This window comes from Magnolia sinica, chromosome 3 (assembly GCF_029962835.1).
Source record: "Magnolia sinica isolate HGM2019 chromosome 3, MsV1, whole genome shotgun sequence".
Lineage (NCBI taxonomy): Eukaryota > Viridiplantae > Streptophyta > Magnoliopsida > Magnoliales > Magnoliaceae > Magnolia > Magnolia sinica.
In genome coordinates, this window is record NC_080575.1 from 10,584,540 (window position 1) to 10,606,915 (window position 22,376).

Consider the following 22,376-nt stretch of genomic DNA (forward strand, 5'->3'; position numbering starts at 1 on the left):
TCATACGTATTACCATATATGTTGGAGAAAGTGGAAAACCGTGTATTCCAAACTTCATTGGATGGACTAGAAGGGAGTGTATCTATTACAATATATGTTTATTCTTGTTCATAATTTCAGTACAAATTAGATGTGATTCTGTTAAGAATGAAGAAATGCTGTCCAACTAATCTTGCATCAGAAACAACCCCTTTCCAGATTTCATATGGATGGTCTTGTTCCAATTCTTTTTGAATCTAGCCCTAGATATCGTGGAACAATGGATGTGTTGGCCTTGTGTAGATCAAATTAAAGGCGCCAGTCACCTCTGACTCCATTGACAAGATGGTGCAAAGAAGGGAGACTCCTATGATGTTATGGAATTGCAATTAAAAAAATATATTTTAATTGCAATTAATGGTATCAAATAACAATGCATAAACTGGCAAAGTAAGAATAGTGTTGATATTTATTAAATCATCCTCCAGACATGTAGGTGTAGGTGACCCGGACAAATGGATAGTGAAGAGGACGAGGACAATCGGAGGGCTGTTGTTGTTCAAGCGGTGGCAGCTTATGTGGCGGCGGTTGGAGAATACTCTCGAGCTTACATGTTTAAACAACCGGCACGTTATGGGGATGATGAACGGGCAAGGTTCATCAACTCGATTATTCGGTCCATTGACTGCGACTATGTTACCCAACTCAGGATGAGTTGAGAAGCATTTTTCATGCAATGTTCTAAACTCCGCGAGAAGACACTTCTTCGTGATAGTTGGAATGTCAGTCTTGAAGAACAAGTCGTTATTTTTCTTCACACAGTGGGTCATAACGTTCGCAATTGTGTAATAAGGCATCGTTTCATTCGATCGGGTGAAACTGCTAGCCATCATTTTCATCACATTCTTGATGCGTTGGTATCGCTATATACTGTTTATGTTAAACAGGCCGGATAAGAGACACCCACCGAGATCCAAACAAATCTAAATTAGGCTTCATATTTTTAGGTATAAGTATTTTCGAAGGTCTCTTTGTGTCTATTGTTCATTTTTGTCCATCAATTCACAATTATCCGCTGACTAAAATTACATGTAACACATTTATGAGTGTGTTGGTGCAATTGACGGGACACACATTCCAACGCACGTTCTAGCTCCCGATCATGCTAGCTTCCACAATAGGAAAGGGGTTTTATCCCAAAACATTCTTGCGGCCTATTCATTTGATATGAAGATATTGTATTTGCTAACCGGCTGGGAAGGTTCTGCATCAGACGCGAGGGTGCTACACAATGCGTTGACTCAAACCGATGATCCTTTGATAGTCCCGAATGGTAGATCACCATATTCGTTGCCTTAGAATTCAATTTGCTAATGAATGTTTCAAATGATACTCCTAATTTAACATTAGTTCTAATGTGTACGAAAATATTATGTTGTCGATGCTAGATATGCTCATTTGCCAGAATTTATGGCTCCATCCCACGGTGTTCGATACAATTTGCAAGAGTATCGAACTGTGAGAGCACCATCGAACATGAGGGAGCTGTTTAATTATTGCCATGCCCAGTTGCGAAATGCAATTGAACGTTGCTTTGGCTTAGTGAAGGGTAGATTTTCGATACTGAAGACGGCGATGTAGTATCCATTTAAAACACAAGTGAAGGTTTTCATTGCTTGCTTTGTCTTACATAATTTTATTCGATCTGATATTGAGTGCCATGAAGATCTACAGGCTGCTAGTATATCAGTAGGCGAGGTGGAGGGTAACCTTACACCCACCGAGGTCTCCACAAATGATAAGTGATAGTGGTTACTTCGATCGAATCAATTGGAGAAAGAAGCGTGAATTAGGGCGCGACTGCCCACATTTGTTCTGCGATGGCATCAGGTTCTATTTAACACATTGTTGGAACAGATCGCACTGGGAAGGAAAGTCGACAATGGCTTCAAAAGAGAAGCTTATTAAGTTGTTGCCGAGCAAGTGACAAGACAAACAGGGGTGCCTGTCAACTGGCAGAGCGTACAAAATAGTCTGCGATATCACAAAAGGGAGTACAATGACGTCAGGGACATGCTTGCTGTCAGTGGATTTGGCTGAGAAAATGAGCTTATGGTGGTCACTGCACCAAACGAAGTATGAGAAGAGTATCTCAAGGTATTAGTAAATCTAGTTTTGGTATATCTATCTATCCCATGTATTAGCTTTCAACCTTAAACCTCTGATTATATAAATATGAATACATGGAAATAATACGGGCTGTTCTGTTTCTGTTGTCACACCCGCACGCTGAGAGACTATGGGCTAAGAAGATTGAGCGAATGGATGACCTAGGGGTTATCGTCGGCTCTGATCAAGCGACCGGACGTTATGTACAAGGATCAAGGACAACGGCTGCATCCTCATCTAGGGTTAATTGAGATCTGAACGAGACTTGGATGGAGTTAGATGACGATCTTGACGATCACGTTGACCTCTCAGAGGATACGTTAGGAGATTCTACAGGGACCATGTGCGACCAATTTTCCTTGTACACACCAAGCATGCAAAATCGAATCTATCGCGGCACTCCCACTCACACATCTGATACTGATCATGGCCGCAATGGGAGTGGGAGTAGCACCAAGAAATGACAACACCCACCTCGTCCCTGTGATATACTTAGCTTATCTCTGAGGTCTGTTGCAGAGGCTATATGTGACTTTGGCCTAGGAAAGGAGGTCAATCGAACTAGCGAAGTTCTGGATGTCCTCGAAGAGGTGCAGGGCCTAACCAACTCTGAGTTCATTGAGGTTGGTCAGCTCTTAAGTAGGGACGAGAAGCTTGCATCATTCTTTGTCAACCTACGCCCTGAGCGTCCCGTGGATTGGTTAAAACAAACCCTCCAAGATAAGTTTGGTGATGGTGGTAGTAGTTCCGTTTGATGGGATTTGTCCCATGATGATATACTTTATGCTTCTGGACCTGTAATTACAATTTATTTTTTTTTGCTTGGTTGTGTGGATTAGTTTTTTTGGTTTTTTTTTGACCTACGAATTTTGTCATAGATGTTGTTTTTTGGGTTGGTCTGAACTTGGTAGGTTTATATATTTTGGATGACATTAGACTGGTTACAATCGATAATTATAATGCTTTTATACGATCATATCAGGTAGACATTCATGATATTAGCCATATATAAAATTCATAAATTCCAAATATGTAAGCTTTAATATAGGTCTTCGACATTGGAGAAAGTACGTGTTAATATTCCTTTCAATACAATGCAATAGCCCCACCAACGTAGGTGTAAACTATATATTCATCTCAGTTCCCTTTCTTGAATATTAGATACAGACATTTGTATCTAATGCTATCTTATTCCTTTGCTATCTTCTTTTCATATGCGCTCTCTTAATATGCTTGAGTGTAATTTGTTTATGTAGATGAAGAAGGAAAAATATTACGTTGTACTAGTTAGTCGTCCTATAGGGATTTATCTATCTTGGGAAGAGGCCCGATTGGAAGTAAAAAGGTACAGCGGCAGTAGGTTCTGGGCTTTCAAAAATTGGAGAGAAGCTGCAACTTTTTGAGAGAGTTATCATTGTGGCACTATTGCTTAGCCAAGTATAGGACCTGCAAAAATCGAGGCACTTGCATCCCATTCTTGCGATGAGCTCGCCTCTCGGAGGACGTCATGGTCGTCGACCCAATAGACGACCTGAATAATGGTTTCTCAAGCGACTTCAACGGATGATGCCGATGTCTCAAGGGGCGAAACGTTAGCTGCTGCTAATGGGTATTGTAGTTTTGTTTTTTATTCTATATATCATCATTAAACTTTAGTCACATGATTTCCCTACTAAACAATTTCAGTACTAATTAAGCATACCATGATACTATGTTACATGGTATGCAATTCCTACTTTACCTTTGTATTTGATATAGTTATCTTAATTGATGCATTTACCATTAAAGTGAATTTAATGGCAGTAATATGTCGCCATGAAATATATGGCGAGCGATAGTGATTGGTCCAGATCGACACCGTGGAGCAAGCTTGATTTTTCCAGGTTATAGGGAGACAGATGGGCGGTCTGGATCTCAACATTTTCATGAGAAAATGTTTCTAAAGATATGTCGCTTAAAATCAATTTAATTCGTCATAAACAGTATAAATATAAAGTATGTAACAGGGCAGTGGGCCCTACCTGGGAACAGATGGTCGCGAATCCCCATGTGGACATGGATTGCATGGAAATGGGCCCCACCTGTCCTATAGTATAACATGCTCGAACAAGCCTGAGTTTTGGAACAGAGTAGGATTTTTTATTCATCTTCCCCTTCATCCTGAAGAGTCAGACCCAGTGATCCAGATTTGATAAAAGAGATACCATGGTAGCCCCACACATACATCAATGGTTGGTGTTCCATCCTCATTGTTCCCTGTGGTGCGGCTCATATGGGTTCTACATCTGGATGATTTTTGGCCCCAGGGCCTGATTGAGGAGTATGTCTGATAGAAGGAGTAGATTTCACAAAAATAAAAAAGAAAAAGAAAAAGAAAAAGTGATGGATTTTAATAGATGACGTTTGGGCAGAAGATCAAGATTGATCATCCATTCTGTCCAGCTAATCAACTATTCACGTGAAAATTCTTGCCAAAAAACGTATTCAGAAGGTCACGTAGATGTGGATGTAGTGAAAACACAAATATCAACTTGTTCTGGTCATTGATGTTGCAAATACACGTTTTTAATGGCAGAGGTGTAATCCCCACTCTTTGGTCCACTTGAGACTTGCACCAGCCTCATTTTTACAATCATATCAAACTATTTAGTGGGGAAATCAATGAACGACGTGGATGATACATCACAGTAGGCCCCACAGAGCAGTGCGCGGAATGAGAACTGTCCGTGCGACGGGACAGTCGTCCGTGCGGTGGTAGCATTCAATCCGCGTCCGCGTGTGTATATACCTATTCGGCCGGACGTCTACAACCATCCCACCACCTCCCAAACACGTTTTCTGTGGGATCAGATGAGGACCGTCCAATCCCACTGACTATCCAAACATCCATGGGACAGATCCCATGGGCTATCCCGTCCCGTGGGATCAAACGACATCCACTAACAGAGCCTTGCAACCTTAAAACTCATCCAATCCCTTCTAATCCCTCTTAATCCGCCTGACCAAACACGCCCTAAGGATTCTAACACAACTTTGATTTGTTCACACTAAATGAAGGTTCAAATTTATAAGATACTTTTTCCTATGCACATATTTTCCTCACATACCCTAACCTCTTTATTTTGAAAATTAGTGGGGGATTGTTGGGCCTTTTCAAAATAAAAAATAAAAGTTTTTTTTTTTAAAGAAAAACTTATAAAAGAGAACTTAGAAAAAATGGTTGTGGCTTTTGGTGATTGTTGGTGACCATTCATTTGTGAATGGTGGTACCTCTTGGTAAATGGAGCATTATTTGAATTTAAAATGGTGATGAAAAGATGTCATTAATGGTGGAGGGATGCCATTGTTAAAAAGAAACCATGGAAGAATGTCTTTCCATGAAAAAGATATTAAAGCATGTCTCGTGACTACACATAAATTCATCTTTGGGTCAATCCGAAAATAACAATTCCAATAATTTCCTCTCCATCTTCTTCTTCTTTTCCATTTTTGATTTTGAATGTTTTTTGAAAAGTTAGAGTTTTCAGGTGCTAAACTGCAAACTGTTTTTTAGGTAGTAAATTGCAAACAATTTTCAGGGGTTAAACTGTAACAGCATGGTAGTTAGGGCTGTACGTTGCAAAAGTCTGTTTAGGGTGCGATTTTTTGATTTTGCAAGCCGAAGTCCACATTTCTCCAATCTTAGAAAAGAGGCTTATTGTATTCTAAATGTGGATTTATTATAACCCTCTTGAAAATTAGTTTAATCACTAATAGGGTGCGAATATCACCTTAAAGATAGCGACATCGTAATGTGTCTTATGCCTATATTTAGGTGATTAATTTTTCCATCTTTCCGTCTCAACCCTAACAAAAAACATGGCACAAAGCAACATATATGCACTATGAAAGCAGAAAATTACAAGAGATAGAGATTACACAATTCGAATAAGCATCGAATCACCTAAGCTACACCCTTAAAACCTTGAAATGAATTAAAAAGCTCTTGGATAACCCTTATTCCTGATTACCATGCGTGTTGATAGATTGAAATATGAGAGAGAGAGAGAGAGAGAGAGAGAGAGAGAGAGAGAGAGAGACTAGGTGAATCACAATTGAAATATGAAACAAATCTTGCACTTACGCAATTCCGTGTAACCATGCGCAATCGTTCAATGACACCTTCGATGGCATCACACCTCTTCAATGTCATCGAACTAAATATCAAAATATTCCGGCGACTAAACATATATTTTCTGAATTTTCTTGGTTGCACTTCAATATCATCGACGGCTTAAGGATGACATTGAGCAGATACTTAAAAGTGTCCAATGACAAACTGTAGAATTTTCAATTTTTTCAATGACATTGATTAGTTCTTGATGGCATCCAACAGCGTGTTGATAGATGCTTGTTGCTGAAAGATTTAAGACATCCACATCAGAAGTGAGGCTCATATATACCGTGTGAGCAAGTCAACATGTAAGCAAACCCGCAGGCGACTGGAGGGCGAACATCTTCGTGCAAAGACGGTGGAGTCTCCGCCGTCTTTATGCACCATCTCTGCGTATAGACGGTGGAAGTTCCACCGTTCCCTCCTTGCAATAGCAGGCCATGTGTTTTTCGAGTAGGCATTTGTAAATCATCACCGTTGATTCTTAAAGCGGCCTTTAATTCTTTGAATGTGTGACCATTGAATTTATATGGTGTTTGGCAAGTCCACGTGATGATGATATGTTATAGATGAGAAGATATATAATGCCTAGCATTGTAACTCGCACGAGTAATCCCAACCATCCATTTTATCTTGTGTTAGAATCATTGGGTAATCTAATAAAAGCGTCTGATGGGTGTGATGGTTCATATTCATAAACTCAGAAATTGTACATCTGTCTCAAATTATAGAATCCAAATCATGGGCCCTACTTGAGATGGGCCAAAATCCAAACCTTATATTGTATTGGTGTCCTAATCTGGATGAGTGGCTGAAAGCAATGGACGGTTAAAATGAAAAACAATCAATGGTCAGAATTCAAGGAACAAATGCAAATTAATAGTGATTAGCAGGATCATCAACTCATTTTTGTTGTAGGGTTGTGACCTTTCATGAGCTGCCTGCACCTCAAGTTGCATGTACGTCATGTGTACAATATCTGAGTGACTAGCTTTGAACTTTTAACTGATATTTATAGATAATTAGATCGTGTCAACGGCTCAGAATTACTAATTCCAAATAAAATTAGGTTCCGGCCGTTCGTATTAGTAAAGGCATTGTACGATGTGTTGAATTGAATGTTGTGCTGTGATGGCTTCCTAGCCGTTCATGTTAGAAAAATGTACACTTGGAAGATAAAATACCAACGGTTGGGATCCCTGGCTGGACCCTCTTCATGCTAGTCTTGGGCTTGCACATGTGGCCGGAGGGTCCATCTAAGTTAAAATCAAGACTATTTATTAAATATTCTGGAGCTATACTGATGTAGAGCTGGCTGCGGAAACTTTCATGTCCAAAATGGACCAGGCCTTGATCGGTGGCGGCAAGACCGTCAGAACATTAAAATATCTCACAAACTGAAATGATTTACTCTACGTACCATATATGATCTTAGGGTAGGATAAGCTACTTTAGCCAACCAAGCCAGCATAACTAAGTTACCCATGCCGAGATTCCATCACATCGACGGTCAAAATTCCTATTTATTTTTGTTTTTATTATTTTTAATAAGTTTTGGTTTGATTGTATCGATCCCTAGAGGGGTGGCTAACATGGAGTGTGTGTAGTAACATGGGTGTGTACTAACAAGCTAACCCCCAAAAAAAAAAGTTTTGGTTTGATAGTAACTTTTCATCCTTTGGGCTTTGGGAGCTGTGTCTAACAAGTCTTTAGAAAAATTAGGAGAAAACGTAGTTAAGCCACATAGTGCACTTACTATAAAAGGTAAATTTATTATTTATGGTAAGTTATGAATTTTATGGAGTTTTGTATCCCTATTTAAAGGGTTGTAGACGAGCTTATTTCAATTATCAATTAAATTACGAATTTTATGGAATTTATTTTTTATTTTCCTTGCTTTTTTTTTTTTTTTTTTTTTTCCGTGGATTCGAGAAGACTCTTTGAGGAGTCCAGGGAAGCTCCGTAGGTTCGGAGTAATTATCCTTGAGGAAGACGGTGATTGACCTCATCATGTTCATCCCTACGACATATACATAGAAACCCATCAGCTTAACCGGCCCTTCTAAGGTTTTCAAGAGTGTATTTTTTTGAAATATTTAATCACTAATATATGTTAGAAAAATTATAATCTGTACTCTAAATTTATATTGAATAAAAACTTTAAGTTTAATGGACCACCTAAATTTATAATGGATGGGCTACCTAGGCTATTAAATTCCCTTATATGATCTTTAGGGCTATCAATGGACTGAGCCTAGGTTGGCTCCAGCCCAGATTTTGAACCGTTGGGGCCTGGCCTCATGGACTGGGTCTATTAAAATGGGTTCACAGAGTAAGTCTGGTTCAAATGTTTTACCTGGATCACTGAGTCAGGATTGGAACCTCTCAAATTTAGGTTTTAAATGGATCTGATTGAGCCACCTTGAAATGAGCTGTAAATGTGACTTGACCCAGACCCACAAGAGTAGTAGTTAACTAATATAAATGTAAGAAAGTCTAACAATTTGATTAATAAATCAATAATGGTTATGGTAAATGGAAAAATAAGAACCCTTGGATGAGATTTCAAGGGTCAATATTTAGTCCATGCTAGATAGAAATTGGATTGGATGGAACCTAACCCAACTTACTAGGAAGAATTTCATTAATAACTTCAATAGGCTTATTTGCAAATTTAAACAAATTAGGGTTGGCTGGACCGGGGCCAATTACATGTTAGGCTAAAAGAAACCCTACATGGACCCATCTCGGCGGCACCTAATTGGAGCCCATGGGACCAAGTGATTTGGTGGTCTCCTTTGTGGACAGCGAACTCCCACTCCATTAATTTTATAGATGGTGATTAGCCGTACTTGAGAACTCTGGCCCTCACCTTTTGGGGTGGAGGTCCGTGGAGTCGACCGTGATGTATATTCCTTACATCCACGCCGTCCATCCATTTTGATAGCTCATTTTAGTAAATGGTTTCAAAAATGAAGCAGATCCAAATCTCGGGTGGACCACACCACAGGAAACAGTGGTGATTGACAATTAAAAACTTCATGTGGGCCATAACAGTTTTGGGTCAAGATGATATCTGTATGGTCCCTTCATCCAGGTCTTTGTAACCTTATCAATGGGTAGGATGGCAAATAAACATTCTGATGGCCACTAAGAAGTTTTTAATGGGGAGTATTCAATCACCATTGTTTCCTGTAGTGTGGTCCACCTAAAATTTGGATCTGCTTCATTTTTGGGACCCTTCACTAAAATGAGCTGTCAAAATGGATGGAAGGCGCGGATGTAAGGTACATATAGCGCAGAGGGCCCCACCGTCAGGAAAGCCCATCACTTTTCTGGTGGGGCTGTATGTGCCAAGGTAGTGGGCCATCCTGCTAGAGACCGGGCCCAATTATTATTAAGGTTGAAGAACCCTAATCAATGTCATTTTTAACTGGGTCAGATCAGGACTAATCATCAGCACACCAATAATCCTTATGCTTCTTAATATTACTATTCCATTTTTCCCTTGAAACGTTTCTACGGTAGATAACATAGATGTGGACAATCTTACCCATGCAATTAGTCTTATAGAGGGTTGTCAAAGGGCCCACGTTAGGCCCATTTAATAAACACGCCAGGATCTTTCATTTAAGAGCCTCTCAGCCCAGCCCAGCCCAGCCCAGATTAGGATTTCAAGGATATTTTTTTACATACATCATGCAAGATGTGCATAATGGCTAACCCAAATGTTAGACCAAAAAGTTGAAAGCGGGTTCATGCCCGGTCGAGGGCCGGACCCTGTTTGATTTGGCCCGCCATAAGTCCGGGCCAAGCTCAAAGCCCATACATGGCCTTTGATGGCCCTAATCTTTAGTGACATAATTTTAGATTTTAAAGGGACATTAGAAGAGAATATTAATGCTGATTTGGATGTCCCGGCTTCTTATACTAGGGGCATTTTTGTCTTTTTTTAAAAAATTGTTGGCCATATACATGCTTGTCTAATACACATAACAGTCTCTCATTGTATTGTAACTGCATTTTACTTTAAACCGCATCCTCTCTCTCTAACCTACGCTCTTTTCATGAGAACTATTGCTCCATATCTTAGTTTACCTGAGTGGGACCCATGCATCAATAGGCTCTAAAAATCATGTTCGGTCAACTTACTTAGGGCATGTTTGGTTACTTGTAATTGGAATCCACTAAAATCCAAATCATATGATAAATGGAGTCAACGTGAATTGAAATCCTCAACCAGGCTCGGATGCCTATAATTAAAATACATTGGAGTCAATGTCATAGTTTTAGTAAAATTTGGGTCCACTTGAGCTGGACCAATGCGCCAATTGGCTCTAAAAGTCATCTTCAAGCTAGCTCACTTAGGGTTCATTTGATTGCTTGTAATTAGAATACATTGAAATCCAAATCACATGTAAATGGAGTCAATGCCATGAAATCCTCAGTTGTGTTTGGATGCTAGTAATTAGAATACACTCAAGTCAATGTCCACGTTTTGGCAAGATCTGAGTTTACCTGTGCTAGCCGCAGGCGCTAATTGGTCGTGAAAGTGATGTTTGGACCAGTTCAACTATGGCTTGTTTGGTTGCTTGTAATTGAAATATTCTTAAATCCAAATCACATAGAAAATGGAGTCAATGGGAAGTGGATTCCTCGGTTGTGTTTGGATGCCTAATACTTAAAGAGTACACTGGAGTCAATGTCTGCATTTTAGCAAGATCTAGGTTCACCTGAGGTGGACCCATGCACTAATTGGCACCGAAAGCCATGTTCGGGCCATCTCACTTAGGGCTTATTTGATTGCTTGTAATCGGAATACACAGGAATCTAAATTACATGATAAAATCCATGCGAAGTTGAAATCCTCGCTAGCATTTGGATGCCTGTGATTAGAATACATTGGTGTCAATGTCCCATCTAGGTTCACCTGAGCTGGACCCATGCACTAATGGGCCCAAAAAGTCATGTTTGGGCCAGCTCATATGTCCCCAAGAATACCATTTAGCTTGGGCCCATTTCCAAATTGTCCTGATGGTGGGCCACAATATCATTAGGACATACCCTCAGAATCCCCACTGATCTGGTGGTCCTGATTGTCTCATAACTGGTCATCAAATGGGCAATTATTTTAACAAAAAGTTGGTCAAGGTCTATGTATGGCTCGGATTAGTGACCATACACAGTCATGGTAGGGCTCAGCCATATCTCAAATGCTCTGAATTTGGTACAGGTATGGACATGATAAGGTCAAGCACCATCTTCCTCAAGAATAACTACTCTAAATTTACTGTGTTCATCTGGATTCCTCAAAGAAATTCCTTGAACATACTAGGGAAGGAAATAAAAAACAAATTTTAATAATGTTAAAAATAAATTAATTAAAAATAAAAATAAGTTTACAATCTTTTAAATAGTGATATCAATCAGATGAATAATTTTTAGAATCAAACTCCAACTCAAACTTTTTAAAATCATGGCTTACTATAAATATTATATTTACTAAGCTTCAGGATTTTCAGCCAAAAATAGTATCCAATTTGGCCTAATTACATTATTCTTTTAATTTTTCTAAGCCCTTTTCATATTAGCTCCTAAAACTCAATTGTTCAAAAGTTATGATGGAATTACAACTTACTACAAATAGTAAAAACGGAAATAAAATGGATAGAATCTCGCAAATTTGATGGTTGGCTGAAGTAGCTTTTCTACCCAAAATCATATACAGTGCGTTAAATCATTCCAATTTGCTGAGGTATATCTTTTTTAAAGTTCTGATGGTCCCGATGACTTCCGCCTCTGATTGAGCCTTCTCTCATCCATATCGGCCATGAAATTGTCCAACGCTCTCTACATCAGAGTTGATGAACATGTTTACCACATTTACGGTGAAATGATCACCCATCTTCGGCACTTGTGGTATAGTGGTCTTCGAGTGCAAGATCCAGGCCGTTCATCAGTCGGATACTCACAGTTTGAATGGTCTGGATAGCTTTACATGACCTCCACGCAGGGTACAACGAGGAAAAAGTGCTAAGAGCGACTTCTCATCTCCCCATCTAATCCGTATAAAAATATGGTCCACCACCATAAAGATCACCGGGCATGAAAATCAGCTTGTTCCATTCATGAGGTAAGCCAGACGTATGCATTCGCTCAGAATAATGTTTTGGCCCCACCTGATGGTTATATCTTCCTGACTTTCTCGTCAGGTGACATTTATGATGGGCCCACCGTCTGAACGGTTCGGATGTCCTGCACATGTGACATATCAGCAGGAATTTTTTTTTTTAAAAAAAAAAACTGCAGTACTGTACTGGGTCGTATTTCTCCCAACTAAATGCGACTTTAATGCATTTCCCTATTTTTCGCGTCGGGAATCAACGGTATCGATTACTTAGGGCGTGTTTGGGCAGTGGGATTAGAAGGGATTAGGTGGGATGGGATTCATTGGTCCCGTGCCAATTCCATTCCATATTTGGGAAGAATGGAAAAGCTTGGAATTAAAATAGATGGAATTGCATTGGTCCGTACTAATTTTACTCATTTTTAGCAAGTTGTGTAGGTCTCACTATGATGTGTGGGCTATATCCACACCGTCCACCCATTTTTTGGGATTATCTTAGAGTGTGGGCCAAAAAATTAGGTAAATTTAAAGCTCAAGTAGACCCCACCATAGAAAGCAACGAGGATTGAATACTTACCTATGAAAACTTCTTCGGGGCTACATAAGTTTTGGATCTACCTCATTTTTAAGCCCATGCCATAAAATGAGGAAATGTACCTCCATATTACCAACATGGAATTAATCTTATCCATGGCAACAGGAGACAATTCCTGCCATAGGTAATAATTATGTTTTTTGAATCCCATCCCACCTAATCCCCTCTCATCCCACTGCCCAAACATGCCCTTAGTGGTCCCGACAGAAGTCTCTTTGTACTGTGGAGATGGAGATGACCGCTTGTTTGGGCCGCTGTGTACTTTAGGGCGTGTTTTGGCGGTGGGATTAGAAGGGATTAGGTGAGATGGGATTAAAAAATATAATTATTACCTATGATAGGGATTGTTTCCTGTAGCCATGGGATAAGATTAATGCCGTGCTTTGTTGGTAATATGGTGATACATTAAATGAATATACTCACCATCATTTGAAATTACTTAGAATAATCCACATGTGTTATATCTAAAATGTTCATTTGTTTTGTAACCTCATTTTATAGCATGGGCCTAAAAATGAGGAAGATCTAAAACTTACGTGGCCATTCTTCCCAAACATAAGTGGAATTGGCACAGGATCAGCCCATCCCACCTAATACCTTCTAATCCCACCGCCCAAACACACCTAAAAGTCAGGGAGTGAAAGTGGGTCAAAAGGGTGGGGCCCAGTTCATGTCCGGCCACTTTTGTCTAGATTTGCAAACAACGACTATTTTTTGCAAAATCTAGGCCGTTCATCAGGCAGGGCTGGTGCTTGATCTTCACAGAAAATTTGCATATCGGTCCAAGCCCTATAACGGGACCCACTGGTCCGGGCTGAGGCACGTCCAAGGCTAGCCTATAAAAGTATAGCCTAGGCCCGAGCCTGGTCTGTGCCCATGATGGGCCAAAACAACCAGTCCTGAGCCTGGTTTGTACTAATTGAACGTGAGTAGACCCTGAGCCGAGTATTCTAATTTTGCGCAAGATCTGGGCTGTTCATTTTCAGAGTACCATGCCATGCATGTTCTGTGGCCTGAACGTGTGGCTTACCAAGATGTCTGTGAGAAATCCACTCCGTCCATTAGTTTCTCCAGCTCATATTAGGACAAGGTGCTAAAAATGAGGCAGATCCAAAACTTAAGAGGACCACATTACAGGAAATAGTGGGGATGAGAATGCACAACTTTGAAAGTCCTGGAGCCCAACACGAAGTTTATATGCCATCCAAACCGTTTATAAGGTCATTCTAACTGGTATCAACTGAAAACACAAATATCAGCCTGATCCAAAGCTTCTGTTCCATCGTCACTGTTTTAGTAGTGTGGTCCATTTAAGTTTTGGATCTGCCATGTTTTTGGGATCATGTCCTAACATAAGCTAGAGAAACTGATGGACCAGGTGGATTTCTCACAGAAGTCTCAGTGGGCCCCACTTCGCTTCCAACCATGGGCAACTGGCTGGGTTGCACCATATGAACGGCCTCACATAATGCTATTGAGTTTGGACTGGCAGCCGTTTCATCGTTGAAAACAAGTAAACAACTAGTTTAAGTAAATCTGGCCCGTCTATATCACCAATATCCAGCCAAAAGGTCAACCTTAGTGGGCTGTGGGCCCCACCATGAGGTCCCCATGAGATGATGGCCATGATGCGTTTGCTAGCCTTTCTGTCCGCTTCGTAATTTGATCATGGCCAACTATCAATCAGAACCGTCCGTCTAGTCTAGTCCCTCGTACAGTGAATGCCAAATGACTCAAAATACAGATCCTCTATATGATTATAGACGTCAATCAGGTGACCTCAAATCAATGGTAATAAACCAGAAGATTTAAGGGTCATCATTCAGTAATGGGAAAGTGAAGAAAAGTTATAGATACATTGTCTAATATATGTTTCATTAGATAGACGGCTCCGATTAAATCATCATTCTGCCACATATATTGTGGAGAGATAGATCTACAATATTTTGGTACATCCGGAACTACCATATCATCTCCATCCCTCCTCATTGTCAACGGGCTGGGCCCAGGCCCAGGAAATGTAAACCCTAGGCCCTAGTCCGGAACGGGCCATATTACTATACATGGCCCAGCTCGTATGGGCCCTTCTAATAAATGGCCCGGCCGAGCCCAGCCAGAAGACTCTCATATGTTAGTTTTGTGCCATTTTAAAATGGTGGTGACTCTTTCTACTCTTATATGGTACTGATGAACAGAAATCTAGGTCATCCAAATTGTGGGTCCCAACTTAGAGGGAGCATATATTTATGAAATTTCACTGATCAAGAAATCCTAACCGTCCAATTAATAGCTCTCAGATGGACGTTTGAAAGTAGATAATGAGTAATCCAATTTCTGACTGAAAAAAAAAAAAATCAATCAGTCAATATCATGTTCTCAGTGTAATTTTGGTTATGCTCCATTGACAGTTGGATAAGCTATTTAGATGGCTTTGATTGCCAGACTAACACAGGAGTTCTACACTTTCCTTCGGTGGGCCATATGTTTTTAGAGCAGTGTGACCCATCTGATGCGAAATACAAATCTTGCACACGTGTGACATAGCAGAACGTGTGGTAACATATGGAAGGGTGAGAAAAAATTGTGATGGGTTTGAAACATTGAAGGGTCAGATTCCTGTGTTAGTTATGCACAATCTAAAAAATAGTGGTGACTCATCCTCCTCACATGTGGCACTGATGCACATAAATCCAGACCGTTCAAATTGTAGGCCACATTATCGATAGAGCATATGTCAATTACCATACCGATCAAGCAATCCTAATCATCCTCAAATTATTTATGAATCATTGGTAGATATCAAATCTAAACATATGCAGTCATTAAGATCTCATTTTAGGTGGTGCTTCCCCTCTATGCCTCAAATAGCTTATTTTGGTTTCTACTTAGTAAGTTGATGTGATCAAGTAATTTTAAGTAAAAAAGTTACTTATAATTGATCTTAAACTCAATTTATATATTTCTAATAAGTTATTTATCCAGTATTTTAAGTAAAAAAAAATTGTAACTTATTTGGTGGTAAAAAAGTAATTTATGTGGTGGTATCCAGTTGATCGAGGATCTCACGAGGATTTAAAGGGAAAAGTAAGTTCTTGCGCTGGAAACCTAGGAAGGGCCCACCCTCATATTTTGGAGAAATCCACCCCATTCGTCCGTTTTGTGAGATCATTATAATACTTTAGAGAAAATTTAAACAAGAACCAAGATTCAAGTGGGCCGTACTAAAGGAAGATATGACTGTTGAAACCTCCTTCGGTTCAAAGGTGATGATTACACGCCATTCATACTGTTCATAATGTCAACCGTATTGAGATGAACTGAGAACACAAATATTATACTGATTCAAAACTTCTGTTGCCCTACGAATATTTCAACTGTAGGCGTTCAGTCCTCATGTTTTTGGCCAGCTTGGGTATTGGATCCGGCTCATATTTTACCTCATATCTTAAAATGAATTTTTAAAAAGTATGGATAGACTGGATTTTTTAAAAACATGGTGGAACCTACCTAGGTTTTTGGGGCAGGAACTCACGGCCAAAGTTTTAACGGGAAATCTGCTTGCCTGCGAATTGATTGTGCATGCAGTGAGTATGCTATGTAGGGTCCACCGTGATATTTGTGAGAAATCCAGTCTATTCATATGTTTTGCGAGATCATTTTAAGATATACCTTAAAAATGGGGCCGATTCAAAACTTTAGTGGGTCGTACAAGTGAAAAATAGGGGATGACTTTCTTACTATTGAAATCTTCTTAAGCCCTAATTTGATGTTTATATGCTATCTAAACGGTTTAAAAGGTCATTCATAATGGGATAAAGTAAAAACACAAAAAAGTTAGCATGATAAGAAGCTTTTGTGGCTGAATAAATATTTCAATGGTACTCACTAAATCCCCATTGTTTCCTCTTATGTAGCACACTCGAGTTTTATATTCACTCAAATTTTGATCTAACATACTAAAATGATATCGCAAATCACATGGACGAGGTGGATATAATACATCACCACTCAATCAACATTCAAATCACAGCAAACAGTTTTCATTTTTGAGTGAAGGCAAAGAGAAAAAGTAAAAGAGATATCAATAAATTCCGTAATGAAATTGAGTGTTTTGAGGCACGCCCGCTAAACCTCTTTTAATCTCAACCTCTGCCAGATCCAACGAATGATGTTGAGGTTTGGTGTATGTTGTTGACGTGCACTGCACGGAAGAGCAGTGCCGTCTTTTCAGCTTTCACGAAGTCTGGGACTTTCTAGTTTTGACGTTAGCAACGTTGAGAGGGAAAGGGAAATGTTTTATATCCAGATCGTCAATACAATTGGTGAACACGTCTTAAGGATTTAGACGAAAAATAAGACAGATCTAACCATCATGTGAAGTCTGGTCCAAATGATCTTTCGATATTATTTATTTTTGGATAATCTATCATGATCTCTAGAAATACATGAATAGATATAATAAATACATCACCGTGGGGCCATGTAACTTTGATATCCTTTGAACCCTTCGTACAAATCGGAGCTCGATGTGGCTAGTGACGCTGCCACTACCCAGGTGGATATGGTCGGTGCTATGTGGGCTCCACCAACATATGTGTTTCATCTATGTTGCCCATCCTTCAACCAAAAATGAGGTATAACCAAATCTCAATTTGAACAGAAACAATATTGAATGAAAGACCTCTCTCTCTCTCTCATTTGGGGGTATGACCTAATCTCTCTAGGCCTCAATCACTATTGTTATGTTGTAGTGTGGTCCAACGGAGATTTATAACACTTTTTTTTTTTTGGAATAAAACTCTAAAATCATGTTTAAAAATGGATGAACGGAATGGACGAAACACATATATCATGGTGGGTCCCATAGATCACCGACCACGCTGTATGTAGAGGAGTTATTTGACACTATAACTGTGTACGAAACTCACACCAGCAACAATGGGAAGGGGGAAGATATATCGAGATATCGGATATATATATCGGAGCAGTATATCGGGTCGGATCCACGGTATTCAAAATGAGGTCGACCTCATGGGAACTTCCCATGAGGTCGAGCTGTGTGGGCCCACCATGATGTGTATGAAAATCAACATCGTAAATTTGATGGGTCCCATTTAGATTATAGGATATCCCAAAAATCAGCTGTATATAGTACTTAAGTGGGCCATACCATCTAAAACCATGTGAAGACATGACTAAAACATATAAAAGCTTTTAGTGGGGCCCACTTGAAATTTGTATGCGGCTGAAACTTGATAGGAACCCTAATCCAAGTGGGGCACACACAATGGATGGGCTGGATTTGTGAATGGCTGATTTTGGGATATCCCATCATTTAAATAGGACCCATCAAATGCACAGTATTAATGTTCAACACACACATCACGGTGGGGCCCACACAGCTCGACCGAATGGGAAGCTTCCATGAGGTCAACCTCATGATACCATCTCTCTCTCTCTCTCTCTCTCTCTCTCTCTATATATATAGCTCGTATTAGCAACCATTCAGAGTCGTGGTGGGGGCCATAACTCAATAGCTCTAAACTGATTAAGATGTTTACTACATTGATGGTGAAATGAGCACCCCTCCTCGGCACTTATGACAAAGTGGTGTTTGAGTGCAAGATCAAAGCCGTTCATCAGGCCGACACCCACATTTGGATGGTCTGGATAGCTTTACATGAGTTCCACGCAGGGTACAAAGATAATTAAAGCAATGCAGCAATGCTAATAACGACTTCTCATCTGCCCACCGTGCCATAGGCTTACCGTACTACACATTGTTCCCGCCAGCGTGTTACATGTGGAGGTCATCTAATCCGTACAAAAGGATGGTCCACCTCAATAAAGATAACCGGACAAGAAAATCAGTTTAATCCATTCATGTGATAGGCCTGACGTATGCATTCGTTCATAACATTGTTTTGGCTCACCTGATTCTAATCAGGTGACATTTATGATGGGCCCACCATCTGCACGGTTCGGATGTCCTACACGTATGACATGTCAACGGGAATTAAAAAAATCTGCTGTATGGTACGGTCATAGCACCTGATCATTTCTCCAAACATCATATGACTTGAACGCATTTCCCTATTTTTCGGGTCGGGAATCAACGGTGTCACCTACTCACACCAAATCTCAGCGGTCCAGACAGAAGCCTTTTGTACGGTGGAGATGGCAGCTTGGCAAGACTGTGGTGTCTTTTGGAGGTGAGAGTGAAAGTGGTTCATAAGGCCAGGGCCCAGTCCATGTTCGGCCCGTTTTTGGCTAGCTTTGCAAAAAACGACTATGTTTGTGAAATCTAGGCCGTTCACCAGGTGGGGCACACTGGACGGGCCTGAGGCCCATTCAAAGCTAGCCCAAAAAATATAACCCAGGACCGGGCCTGGTCTGTGCCCATGATGGGCCAAAAGAACCAGTCCCGAGCCTGGTCCATCTTAATTGCGCATGGCCGGAATCTGAGCCAGTCTTCCAATTTTACGCAAGATCTGGGCCGTTCATTCAGTGTGCCATGCTACATATTATATGTGGAAAAAATGTCCTTGAAACGATAAGCGGGCCGAGCCAGGCCGACAGGATCGGACGCGGATTGCGTTCTACCCCCGCCTGTCTCCGGCTAGGTATGAGCAGGAGCTTTGAGTGGCCACCGTGGTGTATGGGTCTTATCCACACCGTCCATCCATTTTTTCATATCATTTTAGGATATAATAACAGAAATTAGGCAGATCCAAGTCTTAAGTAGACTTCTTAAGTAGACTACACGATGGGGATTAAACTTTTACCGTTGAAAAACTTCTTGGGGGCCACATAAGTTTTGGATCGAGCTGATATTTATGTTTTCTCTTCATCCATATCTATGTAACTTTATTAATAGGTTGGATGGAAAATAAGGATGGCAAATAAACATTACGGCGGGCCTAGAAAATTTTCAACGGTAAGAATCATTATCACCGCTGCTTCCTGTGGTGTGGTGCACTTGAGCTTTGGATCTCTCTCTATTTTAGCCTTACATCTTCAAATGATACTAAAAAATGGATGGCCGGTGTGGATAAGATCCATACATCACGGTGGCCATTCAAAGCTCCTGCCCGTTCCGAGCTAGAGACCGCGTGGGTTGGACGCAATCCGAGTCCGACAGGCTCTTTGACATAGATCGGGTCCGGGCCTGTTAACGAAAGACCTTAAATTTTAGGCCTGGGCCCATCCCAAAGCGGGCCAATCTGGTCCATTGATAGCCCTATCTTCTTAGACTGGTTTTGCCAAAAAATGAGATCCATTACATAAATGGCCCAGGCATATGGACGCCACCTGATCAGCTTAATAAAAAGCCCATAAATAGCAATAGAATGGTACTCATTTTTAGCTATGGAATGGACCCACATCATAATAGGACAAGATCCATCCCGTCCATCAGTTTCTCCAGCTTATAGTTGGACAAGATACAAAAAATGAGAAACCTCCGAAACTTAAGTGGACCACACTTCAGGAAACAGTGGGAATGGGAATCCCCAACATTGAAACCGTCGTAGGGCCCACCACGATGTTTATATGCCATCCAAACCGTTCATAAGGTCAGTCTAACAGGAATAAAATGAAAGCACAAATATTAGCCTGATCTAAAGCTTCTGTTCCAAGTAATGTAGTCCATTTAAGTTTTGTATCTGCCAGGTTTTTGGGTCATGTCCTAACATAAGCTAGAGAAATAGATGGATGGGGTGGATTTCTCATAGATGCCTCGGTGGGCCTCACCTAGCTTCCAACCGAGGGTAACTCGCTGGGTTGCACCATATGAACGGCCTGATCTTATAATGCTGTTGAGTTTGGACTGGCAGTCGTCTAATTAGGCGGGCCACAGTTTATAAAACTAATCTACGGTTGAAAAAAGTAAATAACTTGGTCAAGTAAATCTGGACCGTATATATATCAACCATGTCAAGCAAAAAGGTCAACCTTAGTGGGCTGGTGGGCCCCACTCAGAATATAAGGTTGAAAGCAAGTAAACTATTAAGTCTAGTCAGCCTGTGGTTCATACCCAATATCACCTGCGTCAAGCAAAAAGGTCAACCTTAGTGGGCTGGTGTGCCTAGGGCTGTACATCGAGTTGAGTAGCCTTCACGTTAAGCAAAAAGTCAACCTCAGCTGGTGGCCACTAGCTGACCCAGCTCGATCTCGGCTTGGGTTGATCTTCAAGGTTGACTGGCTAGCTTGACTTGGTTCGTCAGCCGTACGGGCCAGTTTGAACGAGTTCAAGTAAGACTAATATGAGTACTTCTGTGTCATATTTTTTTTACAAACGCATGAACTACACTTTCAAAAACTTTCAAAATTTTACTAAACGTAAATTAATAATAATAGTTTTACTGGTATTTTATCAAACAACTTTTAAGCAACATAAAACCAATATAAAAAAAGAGTATTTGTTTCATATACTTACCTTCCTTGCCTTCAGCCACACTTCATCAAGTCATTTCATCCAACACTTGGTAAGCAACATCAATATCAAAGTCACCGAGTTACATAATTGGTTCGATCCGAGTTTGATTCAAGTTGGGTACGATCTGAGTTGAGTCGAGTTGAGCGGGGTAGCTCGAATTCAGCTCAAATACATTTTCAAGCCCACAAAATCAGCCCAATACAGTTCGAACTCAACTTTGAACTTAGCTGAATCAAGCATTTTCTATTTGATTCGAGCAAGCCAACCGAGCTAGCTCGGTTTGTGTACACCCCTAGGTGGGCCCCACTCTGTGTTTTGATGTGGTCCCCATCAGATGATAGCCATGATTCGTTTTCCAGCCGTTTTTCTCTACTTCATAATTTGATCATGGCCAGGTATCAATCAGAACCGTCAATCTAGTCCCTCGTACAGTGAATGCCAAATGACTCAAAACAGGCATCCCCTATGTTATCATAGACATCGATCGGAGGCCCTCAAATCAACGGTAATAAACAGAATAGTTAACTGTCATTATTCAGTCATGGGAAAGTGAAGAAAAGTTATGGATAGATTTTCTAATATTTGTTTCACTAGATGGATGGCTACGATACAAGCATCATTCTGGCCCGTGTATTGTGGATCGATAGATCTACCATATTTCGGTACGTCCCCAATTACTATATACATCCCTCCTACGCTGTCAACGGGATGGCCCCAGCACAGAGACTCATATGTTAGTTTTGTGCCATTTTAAAATGGTGGTGACTCTTCCTCCTGTCGTGTGGCACTGATGAACAGAAATCTAGACCCTCCAAATTGTGGGTCCTCACTTAGCAGGAGAACATGGTTATAAAATTTCACTGATCGAGAAATCCTGACCATCCAATTAATAGCTCTCAAATGGACGTTTGAAAGT